Source organism: Falco biarmicus, chromosome Z (genome assembly GCF_023638135.1).
Source record: "Falco biarmicus isolate bFalBia1 chromosome Z, bFalBia1.pri, whole genome shotgun sequence".
In the NCBI taxonomy this organism is placed as follows: domain Eukaryota; kingdom Metazoa; phylum Chordata; class Aves; order Falconiformes; family Falconidae; genus Falco; species Falco biarmicus.
In genome coordinates, this window is record NC_079311.1 from 53,258,058 (window position 1) to 53,273,736 (window position 15,679).

At 38.0% G+C, this 15,679-nt stretch overlaps 1 pseudogene; it reads right to left on the reverse strand.

The window, feature by feature from the left end:
- Positions 1-3,169: 3,169 nt before the first annotated feature.
- LOC130142193 (E3 ubiquitin-protein ligase Topors-like) overlaps positions 3,170-15,679 on the reverse strand; it is a 64,178-nt pseudogene continuing 51,668 nt past the window's right edge.

Below are 15,679 nucleotides of genomic sequence, written 5' to 3' on the forward strand. Positions count from 1 at the left end.
AGAGGATTAAAGAGGTCTTGTTTACTGGAATAATTTTTTAGACCACAATTTCACTATTCAAAAAGAGAAATCAACATCCATTACTGAAGTCAGTGAATTTTAAAGCTCAGTTCCCAAACATTGAGGACCAAGAGCTATGCTCACGCATGGAGATGTTCACATGCTATTTAGGCAATTTCATTGTTCATCATCCATCTGGATTAAAGCTGAACACATCCTCCAAACAAAAACATCACAATCTTATCTGAAAACACACAAATATGCAATTGTTTTGGACTCAAATTAGTGGATATTAAGTTTATTACTATCCCAGTTGAATTGATCTCAGAAACAAAACCCAAACATCATAATCTTTAAACTCTATGTGTAGTTCCTGGAATTAACTCTTTACATTTGTCCGCAAATTTTTATCTCTTAGGGACATTGCTTTAAATGTTCAGAGAAAGCTGTGCAATTGTTGATGAAACTGTTAAGTCCACATACTAGATTTTCCAAAATATGCAGTCATTTATTAATATTTGACAACCTCATCCCCATTACGTTAAGACAAAATCAGTGTATCTGGAGGAGGAGTGCCTATGCAGTTGTTAACCCAGCAGAACCTGTTGGTATATATTGCATGCTCCTTTTTTGCATGTCTGGGTCTCTCTAATCAGGAGAAACATGGCTATGGGAGAAGAGAGGAAACAAGTATTTGTGGTTCTTCACAGTATTCCGTAAGCGAGATGTGTCCCTAGATTAAGGAGCCAGGAAGTGCCTGGTCCTACAGATTAGATTTGTACACTGGGTGTGCCTTAGTACTGCTAATGGAATGAAATGCTTCCATTGAAATAATTTGCCCTGGGACATGCTCTCATAATCTTCTTTTCATGATACTGTAATCCAGGAGTCCATTTTGTGAGGTTTGAACTATCCCTGCTAAGTGTTATTTTTCATTGATAAGGAGAGCATCAGAGTTTCTCCTACAGCATTAGGCATTTGCCTTCCATGACCACGACTGATTTGAGTGTCCACAAAAGGATTCCTGAACTTGGCCACTATCCAGGAATCTCAGCAGTGGCCACTTTCTTTCATCCTTCAGCAGCTGAATATCCAGGATTACCAACAACTGTTCAGAAACTTGAAAGCACCAGAGGGGAGTAAACCCATTCTGGTGCCAAGGTTCAAACTTCCACCACTGGATACCTGGCCAGTGTCATCAAACAGGTGCTGTCCTCCTAGACCACTGCAGTATGAGCTGCCACATGGGCTGAGGTGGTCTTTGTGATTCACAGAGTGATGGAGGAGGGATGAGTGAGACCTGGTCAAAGGCCTGCCACCACTCCACCTTCTCCAGCCCCAAAAGAGGGATTTGCACATCCCAGGCAAGAAGCATAGCCCCAGTCTGAGAGAGGCGGGCCATACAACTACAGCCTTTCTGCAGCAGAAGGGAAAGCCGGCCAGGTGGCTGAGGAACTTCCAGCAGCAACTCTGTTTGGTGGCCCAAGAGCTCTTCAAAGGCAGAAGCCTGGCACTGCCAGCAGCAGCCCTTTTGCTGACACTGCCTGCTTCAACAACTATAAGGGTGTCTGTCCTGGTCGTGTGGGGACTGACACACCAGGCTGGTTGTAGGTGTGATGGACTGTATCCAAGTGTGCGTGAGTGTGGATGCCTTGAGCATTTTACCTTGCATCTAGCAAATTTTGCTTTGCTTCCATCAGAAGTAAAAGTCTTAGACAAATGAAAGTGAAAATGGTTTGTATCAGACTAGTTATCCCACTAGGTGACAACTGCAGGGAGATGGTCAGTTTGCTGTTCCCTGTCTGTGCTCCCTTCCTTGTGGAACTTGAACGTGTGTGATCCTTCCTCCTTGTACTGAAGAGTTTGTATTCTCAGCCTGAATAGTAATGGAGTGCAAAATGTGCTAATGGCATGAGAGCTCCAAATCCTTGCCATAGTGAGTGCCCTATTAAAACCAAAACCAAATTAACGTTAAAATCTGTCTCCAGGTAAACCAAAGGGACGTGCTGCCAGGGATCACACTCGTGCAGGTGCAAACGGGCTCAAAAACAAGGGTCAGTTCTACAGCCCACCCTCTTCCCTACATTCAGGGAGGATGAGTCAGTTTGAGCTATCTCAGTGAGGTTGTCTGAAGTACAAGTGAAGGGAGAAGAAAACCATGTCTCAAAGAAAGCAAACGACCCATTTCTGTGGGTTTGCTTGTTATTTTTAGAAAGGCAGCTTTGAAATATTCTGTGGAGATATTTTACAAGCTATGAGAACATAGGATTGCTTTATGAAATTACAACTTTCAAACCCTCTTGTGAGAAACTTTAGAAGTGCTACATGCTGTTATGTGTTATGTGCTAGCAATACTCTATCTTCTTCACTTTTACGAATTGTTCAGTCTAAAACACGCTAGATTCCTTTTTCTTTTCTTTTCTTTTCTTTTCTTTTCTTTTCTTTTCTTTTCTTTTCTTTTCTTTTTTCTTTTCTTTTGCTTTCTTTTCTTTTCTTTTCTTTTCTTTTCTTTTCTTTTCTTTTCTTTTCTTTTCTTTTCTTTTCTTTTCTTTTCTTTTCTTTTCTTTTCTTTTCTTTTCTTTTCTTTTCTTTTCTTTTCTTTTCCTTTTCTTTTCTTTTCTTTTCTTTTCTTTTCTTTTCTTTTCTTTTCTTTTCTTTTCTTTTCTTTTCTTTTCTTTTCTTTTCTTTTCTTTTCTTTTCTTTTCTTTTCTTTTCTTTTCTTTTCTTTTCTTTTTTCTTTTTCTTTTTCTTTTTTCTTTTTCTTTTTCTTTTTCTTTTTCTTTTTCTTTTTCTTTTTCTTTTTCTTTTTCTTTTTCTTTTTCTTTTTCTTTTTTTCTTTTTCTTTTTCCTCCCTGGGTAATCCAACCTAGAGAATCTGTTAACAAATCTCTTTGGAGCTTTTAGTATCAATGCTGATTTCCCTGTGTGCTCTAGAAAGGAAGTCCTGGGAGAGGACAATTGACTGGAGGATGCTGCTTGTGGGCCTTGAAAATGGCTAGTTACAGATTCTATGTGTGATGTGTCAGTACTGGTACCCATTACAAGAAGACTGATCAGTTGCTGTTTCTCAAAGCTCAACTTCAGCATTTCTAATGCCACCACCTAAGACCCTTCTTGAGGTAACAAAACTATACATTTTGCCAGTTAATCCACCTACCTTGCTAACTGTCTAAATATCTTCATATTCTATCATTTGCAGAAAAGAAGATGGAGACTCATTTTTCTTCTCATTTACCTGAGTTGTGCCTGTCCAAGTTATGTAGCTGTCAAATTCAATACTTTCTAGCTCCTTGTCACTATCACTATCAATTTTATTCACAACTGCAAAAGAATGTGCTAGGTTACTTGTGTGATCTTTCTTTTATTTATTCTTATGCTTTTCCTTTTTCCTTCTACAAAGCTTGATTCTATAATTTTTCCTCCAAAGACAGTCTCCACACTTGGACTCTTAATCTCTCTTCCCCTCCCTGCCTCCCCCCCCCCACCCCCCCCCCCCCCCACCCCCCCCCCACTTCTTACTCTGTCTCATTACTTGCTTGATTTTGGGGAAGACTATCTTCATTTTTGTAGCAGTCACTGAATTTTGATAAACTTTTCTTGTGGTCATTTCCTTTCTCTAGAATTGTGCTGTTCTTGACCACCGTCGTCCAAGTTGGGAGTTCTATATTTGCTTTTTCCAACAGGCTTTTCACTTTTAATTCCATCCATACTTCCAGAGGGTGTCCTTGATCTATTGCTTGACTGACTCCTTGACCTGCAGCATTCATAATAGCAGTAGTGTATCTCACAGAGTTCCCCTCCAGCTATGCAGACCTATCATTTCAGTATAAGACTCTGCACTGTCTTCTGGATTAGTAGCTTGTCTTGAATACTGGGTGTTAGACACAGTCCTCCTCCTGAATGAGGATTCATAGACATCTCCACACATGTTTTGACTATAAAAAGCATAACCCTCCTGGTATCTACCTTGGCAATTTTCTCTCATATAATAATGATGACTGTCTATGCTTCTTGACCTTCTTTTGCCAAGGCCTTCGCTACATGCTCATGGTTTACTTACTTTAGTGGATGCAGTGCTTTCATGACTTAAAGAATCCTCTCTGGTTTTCTTGAGAGGTGCTGGTGTAATGAGTGATCAGCATCCTCTTCTTTCTTTACTCCTGTGTGTGCTACTATTTCTGTTTCTTAATCACCTCCTTTTAAGTTGACCCTTGCCACAATGCTCCTTTCTAGTCCATAGGCATGTCTGCCTTGACTGTGCTGTGAGGAGGATTGTGGACTCATGGACTTGCCTTTTCTGTACGGTCTGTGATTACAAGGAGAGCACACTGTCCCTTCCTGAAGAGAGGCTCCAGATCAAGTCCTGTGGAGACAGATCTTTCACTTTACATTTGTTCTTATCATATTTCTTCTTGATTGCAGAAGATGAGCAGCTTTTACACCTACCTACATTCTCTGAATATGTAGGGGAATATAGCAAAAAACTTCTGCTTGATACACTGTCACTACAACTGTGAAACTGAGTTGGCTGCTGTTTCTTCATGTGTTCCCTTTCCTCTTCCCTGACTGACACTTCAGTGTCCAAAGACAGCTCAGCTTCTTCTGGTGTCTTCTCAGCTAATGGCTTAACAAATCCAACAACACCACAATTGTCCAAACAACAGTCACTGCTATTTAAGTCAGCATTATCCTGTAACTGACTTTACTGTTCAGTTCTCTTCACAGCAAAGTCCTAAGCAAAAATTCCTGAAACCTCTAGAGAACTGACTGTTGCATGAACCTCTCCGTCCTGAAACGGAACGTGATAGCCCTGGAGTTTCATCACCCAAGGGGGATTGATCAGTATCAGTCACAGATGAACTATGTTCATGAGGATGTAGTTCTTGAGAATCTGACTTATACAGAGATTTTAATAATTGATGAATCTGAACCACTTTCTTCACCATACAATGGAGCGTAAGAGTCATATTTGGCATGCTGATCATACACTTCTAATTTAAAAAGGCAGATGGCAAGACTGACACATTCAGCTGAGGTATAGTGTTCCCATATTATGGGGTTATGGTAGGGAAATCTCCAAGCATCAGGGCTGGCAAAACAGCCATTTTCTGAAGGCCTGAGTATGTACTCCTTGAAGTAATCTTCATTATGAATTCTGTGGAAAATAGAACAGGAAAACTGCTTGCAGAGCAAGCAGTTTGCTTTTATTTTTGACCACTCCTGGAAGAAACAGAAACAGAATCCGTGCAAGCAGTGATCCAGATAGCCAACACTGTCAAATCTGTCCAAGTGTATGGGGCTTTAGAATCAGGAGATATTCATTTAAAGTCACCAGATATACTGGTTTTGGCTGGGATAGAGTTGCATTTCTTCATAGTATCTCCTGTGATGCTGTTTTGGTTTTGTGGTGAAAACTGTGATTAACACCAGCATGGTTTAGTTACTGCTGAACAGTGCTTACACACCCCAAGGCTTTTCCTGCATCTTAGACTGCCCTGCCAGCAAGTAGGCTGGGAGTGCACAAGAAGCTGGGAGAGAGCACAGCTGGTACAGCTGACCTCAAAAAATCAAGCCATATCCCATACCATATGATTTCATGCTCAGCAGTAAAAGCTGTGAGAAGAATGAAGTAAGGGATGTTTCAAGTTACAGCATTTGTATTCCCAAGTAACTGTTGCACTTGATGGACCTCTGCTTTCCTGGAGACATCTGAACACATGCCTGCTGATGGGAAGTAGTGAATTAATTCCTTATTTTACTGCTTTCACATGGAGCTCTTGCTTTATTTATTAAACTGTCTTTATCACAACCCACAAATCTTCTCACTTTTACCTTTATAGTTCTCTCCCCCATCCTGCTGGGGGTGTGTGGGAGGGTGGGGTGTAAGTAAGGAGTTGTGTGGTACTTAGTTGCCAGCCAGACTTAACCCACAGCAGTCATAGAATGGTTTTGGTTGGAAGGAACCTTAAAGATCATCTAGTTCTAAACCCTCTGCCGTGTTTAATGATACCTTCCACTAGATCAGGTCGCTCAAAACTTCATCCAACCTGGCCTTGAACACTCCCAGGGATGGGGCATGCACAACTTCTCCAGGCAACCTGTTCCGGTGTCTCACCACTCTCACAGTAAAGAATTTCTTCATAATATCCAATCTAAGTCTACCTTTTTATGTTTAAAACTGTTGGCCCTCATCCTATCACTACACTCCCTGATAAAGAGTTCCTCCCCATCTTTCCTTTAGACCCCTTTAAAGTTCTCGAAGGCTACTATAAGGTCCTCTCAAAGTCTTCTCTAGGCTAAAATGCCTCAACTCTTCCAGTCTCTCATGATAAGGGAGGTGCTTCAGCCCCCTGATCATCTGCAGGCCCTCTTCTGCCTCCTCCAGTCTCTTGACATCTTTTTCAACTTACTTGTGTTAGCTTAGGGTAAAATGTTGCTATCCACTGCAAGCTCCTTAGCTGCTGAAGTCATGTTCTTCAAAAGAAAGATACAGAAAGATCATTACTCTTCCACAGAGAAAAGGAAATATTAAACTCTAGACAAATAAATCCATGACCATTTTCTTTAAGGTCAAAAAAGCCAGCATTAACCAGTGCTGAAAGAATATATATAAAAAAAAAAAAAGACACAACACAATACTGAGTACTTTGTGTGGTTTCTCTGCAGACCACTTGAGAAGTGTAGGTGTCATGTGTAAAATTTATCCCAGCACAGAAAGGAATCTCATTAGCCTTCACTAAGGGCAGAACTGTCTTTTCTCCTCCATTTGTAAGTGAGGGGCCTCACATACAGCACCACTTACACCAGTGAAACATAGGAGTCTGTAGGATCATGTATTCACTAGTGTACTGTTCCCTTACAACACAAACATGATAGAAACACAGCAACTGATACCTCTTCCCCCTCAAAATACTGACATTCTTTCCATCCTTAGAAGCCCAGTTTGAGAGTTGTGATTTTTCTTTCTGACTACTGAAGAACCTCTTTTTTAGTTTTCTTTTCTATGTTTCTTTTCTTACTGATGCTGTTTCCTCCACTGTGCGTTTTTCCTCTCTCAAGGTTCAGCAGCTGTTCCCTTGCTGCAGACTCTCTGCACAGCTCTCTGCAAAAGGATAAGGCACATGAAAAACTAGCTGAAAGTGGTTCTTCTGGGTAGTTCTGCTGGCAGTCAGCATGCTGTAGCTTCTACTCAGTGGTGTTTCTACACCGCTCAAACAGTATCACGGAATAAGAATGTATCTTCACAGAATAAAATGTGTTGAACATGAACAAGAAAAGCAACAGAAGGACATAGTAAAGCTTAAGGTTCAGAGGTCAGACAACAGTCTGATCTAGGAACTTTGGAAGTACTGGCAGAACCAGATAGATGAGGTGATAGGGGGTGCTCCTGCATCAAGCTCCTTACCCTGTGACCCCACGACAAACCAAGTTCTGCTGACTCCAAGGTAAATTGCTACTAGTACATAACATGCTGTGATTTACCTGATTTATACATGCAAGGAGTATTTTTTGAACTGTTCAAGCAATTCCAGGTCTTTGTTTCGCATTGAAATCAGGCTCTTAAATATTGCAAGTTTTAAGTGGAACTTGAATCATGCGGGTATATGTGAAAACTACAGGCAGGGCTTGTTCTTTCTTCCCCATTCTTAAATGGCTATTTTGAAGTGGTTCAGTAAGATTCTGATTAACATCCCCTGAGGCACATTTCCAAAAGAGACCAACCTTTACATATTAAAAATATAAGAACAGTTAGTTCCATCCTTCAAGAAAAAAACCCAAGTATTTGGACTAAAGTACCAGTCTCAAAGTTCTGCTGGGCCTGTACTGTTCATATACCTTCTGCCTCTGCTTTGCTGGTCCAACAATGCTGGCTGCTATTGGCAGACCAAATATAGAGATTGTTGGCCTAGGTGACATCCACAGATGCTTTCAACCCTGAATAAGTCAATGGTTTTGTAACTATAGCAGAAAGAGCCAGATGTCATTCCTATACCTGTACTCACATATACAGTGCCTTTGTATGTGGTCATACTGTCAACTGTGCTTAATCACAAATCTATCTATTTCAAATCTATCTATTTTAAATTTATTTTAGGTATCAAGATTGTTCTTGGACATTATGAGTCAGTGGAAATGAGTGACCAAGTTACACAAAAGTCGTTAAGCCATCTTTTGCAGCAAGCCCAGGATCAGTTTGTAATCACATGCTGAAAGATGTGCAAAAAGTGTGCTGTACACACGCAAGACATACACACAAGCACACACACAAGTGGACAGAAAAGTCACGTGTTTGTGCTCAGAAATGAGTGAATCTAAAAGGGTGTGTTCCATTCTGTGTTCAGTCTGTGCTGAAACAGCCCTCCATGTGAAGATCACAGCAACGGCAGAGAGTTGTAAAGATTCACCAGAAGCTGTTTTCTCACAAAAAGTCAAGCTGGTGCAGAAGATCAGTCTTTGGGGTTTCATTTTTTATGTGTTTTTCCAGCCAAGAATACAATTACACAGCAGGAATACGTTTAATAAAAAAAGTAGAGCAAATCCCACCTAAATTTTAAAATCCATATTTGAAAATGTGTGGGAGAGGTAAAGACATTGCTGTACACAGAAAAGAACCATAAAACAGCAGCTAAGTTAATATTCAAATTGAAAATGTGTACGTGCAAGATTTTGACATCCAAATGTTGATATTCCTGACAATGATTTTTCTAAATGGTCATAGGAACCCAATTCTCTCATCCCTTCAAACAAAAAGGTGATACAATGCTATAGAAAGTTATGAGTTTCTCAAATTGCTATTCCATTCAAAAACATTTGGTTTTCCTTTGATAGATGCAACAGTTACTATTACCAAACCTTGTGATTTCTCTATTTTTATGATTCTTTTTAAGAAGGGATTTAATACTTTCTATCAAGTGTAAATTTTTAATTTAGTTTATAAAGCTTTTCAACCAGTATTTAAGAACATAATTCTGTAGTTTGGATAGAGGAATTTTAGTTGACATATTTCATGTACTTTATAAATTATGACATTTTTAAGAAAAAAATGCTCATTCAACCTCTATTTCACTGTGTTTTACAGTAAATAGTTTAAATTGTGAGTATACATAAGTTAATAGAAACAAAATGATTTTTTGAAATCCAGCTTTCACCTAGGTTGCTTTTGTATAAACAATGTTTTCCTATCTTTCAGGAAATTATAGTTGACCCTTCAATGAAAGCAATAAAATGTTGAATGTGTCAGTTTCAGTTATACTGACATATTAATCCTTAGATACAACGATTTAAGATTATTTTTTTCTGATAAAGCAAAGATCTGATAAAAGGCACACATCACAAACATGTGTTTATTTAAATAAAAATATTGGATGACATAAAGACCATCTGGAAATATGATTTCTAAGTAAATGCATATTTTCTTTTTTCAAGTATAACTACATATAAAATGATGTCCCTTCCTTCATAAGTTTCTTTTGACCACAAGAGGGAGTTAGTCATGGAAAATTTTAGTGTAATATATAAAAGAAATATTTCATAGTTCATGAAACTATAAAGAGACTGCAAAGTATTAAAATCTAATAAATAAAAAAGCAAAACAAAGCCCACCTTTAACATATGGAGATGTCTGTGGAAGGTCTGAAATTAAAATAAGAATTACTAAAACCCAATTCGTACAATTTGAACTTAGAAAAGAATCAACAAGACTAAAAGTAATAAAAAATATAGTACAAATTATCTTAAAATTAATATATCATCTTCAACCTTTAATCTTAAATGTTAGTTTCCCTTTCATGTTAAAGTCATTGTCCCATGTAAGACCTTTTAAGGGACTTTTAAATATTTTAGTGTTTCTCCTTGTAGTTATCATCCTTTTGTGCAAAAAAAGTGCTTTTTATAAAAATTAATATTTTTTTCCAGACTGAGTGCAAATAACTACATGACTTTTGACATTATTATTATTTTAGAAAGTTTGCCTTCAGTCCCCTTATGGATAATTTTTCACCTCTGCTACTTGGCCTTTTGAGAGCCTTTCTGATTCAATACTAATGCAAATTACATTGTTATTTTTTATGACTTTTGTACACTTACTACTCAGCTATATCCTAGATTCACAGATTTTTTTTTTATTTTTTTTTTTATAATCATTAATGGATTTGCAGCTAACCTATGGCTCCAGCCATGGTCTGTTGCCTTCATCACTGATGTATGCATTGTCCTGATAAGTACTGTGTTCATTTTCCTCTTGGGTAAGCACAGTTAAAAAATAAAGAGGGGGTGGGGGGGAGAAAAAGAAACTCTCAAACTAATAATTACCTTAGCCTGAGACAGTGATGGCAAAACACACTTGATTGCTTTCTAACCTTCAGTACTGTGTAATGAAATATGGCTGCTTCGGGACAAAAAATGTGTGATAGCTTCTTGTCATTTTAATGTTATTTCACTGAATTCCTCAAAACTACATTTCATTCAGCATTATCAGTATGATAATGTTGTAATTAAAGGACAAATCTTGGTTTAATTATGCATTCTTTCCCCACATCAGAAGGACTGTCCCTAATATTCTTAGTGTCATCATTCCATATTACATTTTAATTTGTTAGTTCATCAGTGTGAAGTGAGTATCCTCATATATAAAGAATCATTTGTCATGATTCAGTAATCTAACAAAGCTTGTTGAAAGGTGAACTGATTAGTAAAAAGAAAGAAGATTTCAACCTTATGCAACACATTATGAAATAAATTTTGTATGCAAGGGTACTTGTATCACACAGGAATACATGAAAGACTGTTCTGATAGACATTTTGTTGTATCACATACGTTGTATCACATACAATTCTGCACATTTCTTTGTCTGAAAAGGAAAAAAAAACCACAAAAAAACCCCACCCAAAACATTTGATTTCTTACTAGATAGATTTTAATTCAGCAATAGTGGTTGATGCTGTACAACAAGTAAAGATCTTGTGATATTATTAGGTACTGATTATGAAAATCCAAGGTAGACCTGGCCAGATAAATGGATAAACTGTGAAATTATGTATATCTCAAATTGCTCCAAGAAATGTCTGCTTGCATATCTGCATCTTTACATACTTTCTGTTGTTAGTATTCCATTATTCCTTTATATAAAACTAAAAAGTAAAAAAGGGAAATGAATCAACCAAACTGCAGGAACAAATCAATATATGTAGCCAATCAAAACTTAAGAGATCTGAGTATATTGATGCTTCGATTAACATAATTTAGTTTTGTCCTGGTTTGGGCTGGGATGGAGTTAACTTTCTTCTTAGCTAGTACAGTGCTGGGGTTTGGCTCTGATGTGAGAACAATGCTGATAACACACTGATGGTTTTGGTTGTTGCTGGGTGATGTTTATATGTTTATATGTTTATATATATATATATGATGTTTATATCCAGCAAGAGGGCTGGAGGGGCACAAAGGACTGGGAGGGGACACAGCCAGGACAGCTGATCTGAACCAGCCAAAGAGGTATTCCATACCATGGGATGGCATGCTGAATATATAGAACTTGGGATGTTAGCTGGGGCCTGGGGATTGCTGCTGGGGGACTGGCTGGGCATTGGTCAGCGGGTGGTGAGCAGCTGTACTGTGCATCACTTGGTTTCCCTTCTCCCTTCCCTTTGGATTTTATTCTTTTCCCCCACCTTTCTATTATAATGGTTATTATTATTATTGTTACTGTTGTTTTTACCTTTTAAAATTCTGTTTATATTATTAAATTGTTCTTATCTCAACCCCTGAGTTTTACATTTCTTTCTGATTCTCCTCCCCACCCCTCTGGGTGGGGGTGGGGCAGTGAGTGAGCGGCTGCGGGGTGCTGGGTTGCTGACTGGGGTAAAACCACAACAGGTTTTAAGAAAAAGTGCTCCTTTTCTTTGCTTATCTTGCTACAAAATTTATGTAGGTATCTCTAAAAATCCATCTGTTGTTGGGGTTTTGCTGTATTATAAGCTTTTGCTACATCTTGTCATCTGTTGACATTGTAAATAACTCACAGTTACTTTTATGGCTGGCTTCTTCTGCAGATGTTTTTAGAGTGTATAGAACTGACCATGTGAAGAAATTACAGCATTCTAGAAATATTATTTCCAGAGCTGTCTGAGCAACGAGATCTTGAATTAATATCTCATCCATTTATCTTTTTTTTTTTATTTGCATCATGTCCAAATGTAATGTTGGCTTTGTTTACTTTAAGATTTACAGGTAAACTGGGTTACAAAAACATTTTACAAACACAGTGTTAACATTAGCATTAGAGTTTGGACCAGGCTTTTAAAGTGAATCTTCTAAGTGTGTCCACTGGTCAGACTTTAGTTCACTTTGTGTCCTGGATCTGCAAAATGAATACCTTCCAGGTGAAACTGAAGTGAAAAATCTACTTCAGGAGTGCATAGAATGTGGCACAACTGCTAGTGGGCATTCATTGTTGTGTGACAAACAGGACTTAATCTCAGCTAAAAGCCTTGAATCACTAGCTTGAATGCTGTGTCCCAGTGTGGACTTGGAAACTATGTCAGTCTTTCACCACTTGGCCTTTAATATCCCTGTGTTGTATCAGTTTTTAGTGATTGAATTTGAATCTTGAGTGCTCAAATCTGACTCTTGAATCTCTGAATCCTCCTTTAGGTCACCTGTACATTTGTGTAGAGAGCTAAGCAGTAAAATTTGCAAACACCACACTGAGAAACTACCTGTAGCTGGAATATAAGTAATTATAAGGATAAATGCATTTTTTATGGCGGATTTTCTCCAATATTACAATGTTTTTCCAACTCATGTAGCTGAGTATCTTCTTCAGTTCTTTGCTATAGATCTCATCCAAAAATTCCTGAGACCTTTCTTCTAGTTAGGGTCATTATTTTTTGCCAACACATAGCAATGACAATCACACCTCCCTCCCACTCCAGCTATGCCTAGAAAGAGAATATTCACTCACGTTATGATAAAGATGTCACAATTCTCTGTTTCTTCTGATGAAACTCACACACAACTGATCCTTTTCCAGAAGACAAAGTTGGAGATGTTGACAGCTGTGGACTGAGAGTATGCTTGGCCTTCTCTACACAAACTGTTCCATTTTGCACAGAATGCATTGATTAGAACAAATATTAAAAAATAATTCTACATACTCAAAGAAGAAAGTTGGCGTGATTGTGATTACCTAGCCTACTGCTTATTTCAGTGGATAGAAACGTTGATTTTCAGGATCGCTCTGCATCTTTGTGTTATACAGGCCATCTGACCCTTTCCTAAGTGGTCTGAACTTTTTCTGATAAATTCTACCTTCCCAGAGCATCTAATTTTTCTGACACAGATTGCAGTCTAAAAGTCACAAGGCAGCTAATTGAAAGCCTGGTTATAAGGCTCATCTCATTAAATACTGAAATGCAAGCACCTCCTAAGTGAAATGTGGCAGCTGTTGAACAGTGAACAGCAAAACTGCACAAGCGCTCAGGATAGTGAAAAAGAACGTTGTATCTAATTGAAACTGCAGGAGAATTGTTAGTAGACAGAATGCAATTATCCAATCTGGAAAGTGTCCAAAATAGTAGGGTTAATATACATGCCTATTCCTCATTTTTTAATGTTGGAGGAGAGGGAAAATGAGACTATTATTGTGCTATATTGTTGTGTAAATCTTTAGAATTTGTGACACTAATATGTGAATCATTACAATTCCACTTGTTTCAAACCAAAAGAAGAGCCTCTTTGGAAGAAAGGCCACTATCTCATAGGATCAGAATGAAGTCAATTCAGCAGGAAGTGTCATCACTTTACCTCGCTCAGCACAGTCGTCCTTTGGGGTCTCATAAGCTGTTCTGCACAAACCCTGAGCTCAATGTCAGTGTGCAGGCTCAGAAACACAATGTCTCTTAAAGAATGGTTTTAAAGAATAATGTAACTTGAAAAGAAAGCATTGGTAAGAAGGTGCTCTTCCTTGTAGTATGATGCTATTAGGTGGTAGTGTTGAGGTATTTTGGCAGCCATTTTGTTCCCTTGCCATACCACCACGTATATGCTTGCTGAAGCAAGCTTTTTTGGTTAGTTCTTTACTGTATGCTTCTGGAAGTAAAAAAAAATTCTTAATAAATTTTCTTTTTTTAATACATTTACATAAATAATTAGCTTTATTTCATCTGCAAGAGGTTTCTTCCTGTCTTTTATATATGCTAAGTTAAACAATACAAACTTCTGATCCCACATGATATTGATAGCATGTCAAGATTCATTCAGGTTAAAAAAAAAACATCTTTTGACAGTTATCACCTTCAATCGACAATTTTGCAGAAAGGAAGGAATTTGCAGCCAAGAGATGGGGTAGAAAAATCCATTTTCTTTAGACAACTGAGTCTGCTCCTCTGAAATACTTCCCCAGAAGAAAGTAATGCTAAAACTAGAAACAGAAAAGATAACTCTGCAGGGGGAAAAGATTTTAATGTGTTGTACATTGCCTGTAGAGTCACAAATAAAAGAGTCAAAACTAGCTGAAGAGGCAGTGCCTGTCATGTTATTTGGGGTTAATGGAGAAACAGTAGATGTAAATAAGCCACCTTACAAAAAAACAATTGCAAAAACCGGCCATGTTTTCAGTGCTGAAGATATTGCATAGTTACATAGCTGTATTACTGAAGCTGAGAGGCTGGAAAGAGACAGAAAAACTAAATGGTTAAGACTGTCTGGAGAGAAGGGACAGAAGAGAAGAGGGTGAAAGTAAAACTTCCAGTGAGCTGAAATAGCAGAGTGATGCAAACACAAGGACATGAATAACAGAAGCATTTGAAGCAGTTAATCTCTAAATGCACAGAAAATGGTAAGACTTAAGGGAAGCTGAGAATGTTTTCAGAGTGGACATAGTTGTTTTTTTCTTTTCTTTTCTTTTTTTTTTTTTTTTTTTTTTAAGTTCTAGTACTAACAAACAACATTCCCTTAGGTAGGAATGACTATTTACTGAAGACAGCTTCCAGAAAAACTATAAGACAAGGTGAAATTATAACAGATGATAGCTGGCAACACTGATGCTAGCCCTATGCTAAAAAGTCTGGGTTGTGCAGCTCTTCCTGGAGATATGTAATGACCTGAGATCCAGACTTGAAAATAGAAGTGCTTAAATGCCTGAAATGATGCTGTGAAGATGTCTGAGTCGCTGTAGCAGAAGTTAGCAATGAGTTTACCATGGTGAAAGACAGAGGAAAAATCACATATCTTCATTTTGTTTTAGTGGATGAACAGTGCTCTCTGGACATGTCATGCATGCTTTTGTTGAGAAGGCTGTACAGCAGGTTTACATAAAGAAAAACATAAAGTAAACATAATAGAGAAAATATTCCTCCTTCAGCATTCTATGTTATATGTCTTGCACAGAAAATATCCTCTCTGTTAAAAACTAAAAAGAAATCAAAGACAAATATTGCCTTTCAATCCATGTAATGGTATAGTGGTGTGACATGTTAATGTCAGTGTTGCAGGCTGATAATATGGTACAATTACCATTTTATCACTCACAGGTGCAATTCAGCTGCCAGAACTAATACAGACCACTTACACAGATACTGACACACTACCCTTATTAGAAGGTCTGATACTCTTTTATGAACTAATCTGAATCAGTCTGGGCATAATTCTGACAGTGCTGTCATTGCACATTAATAAAACTAC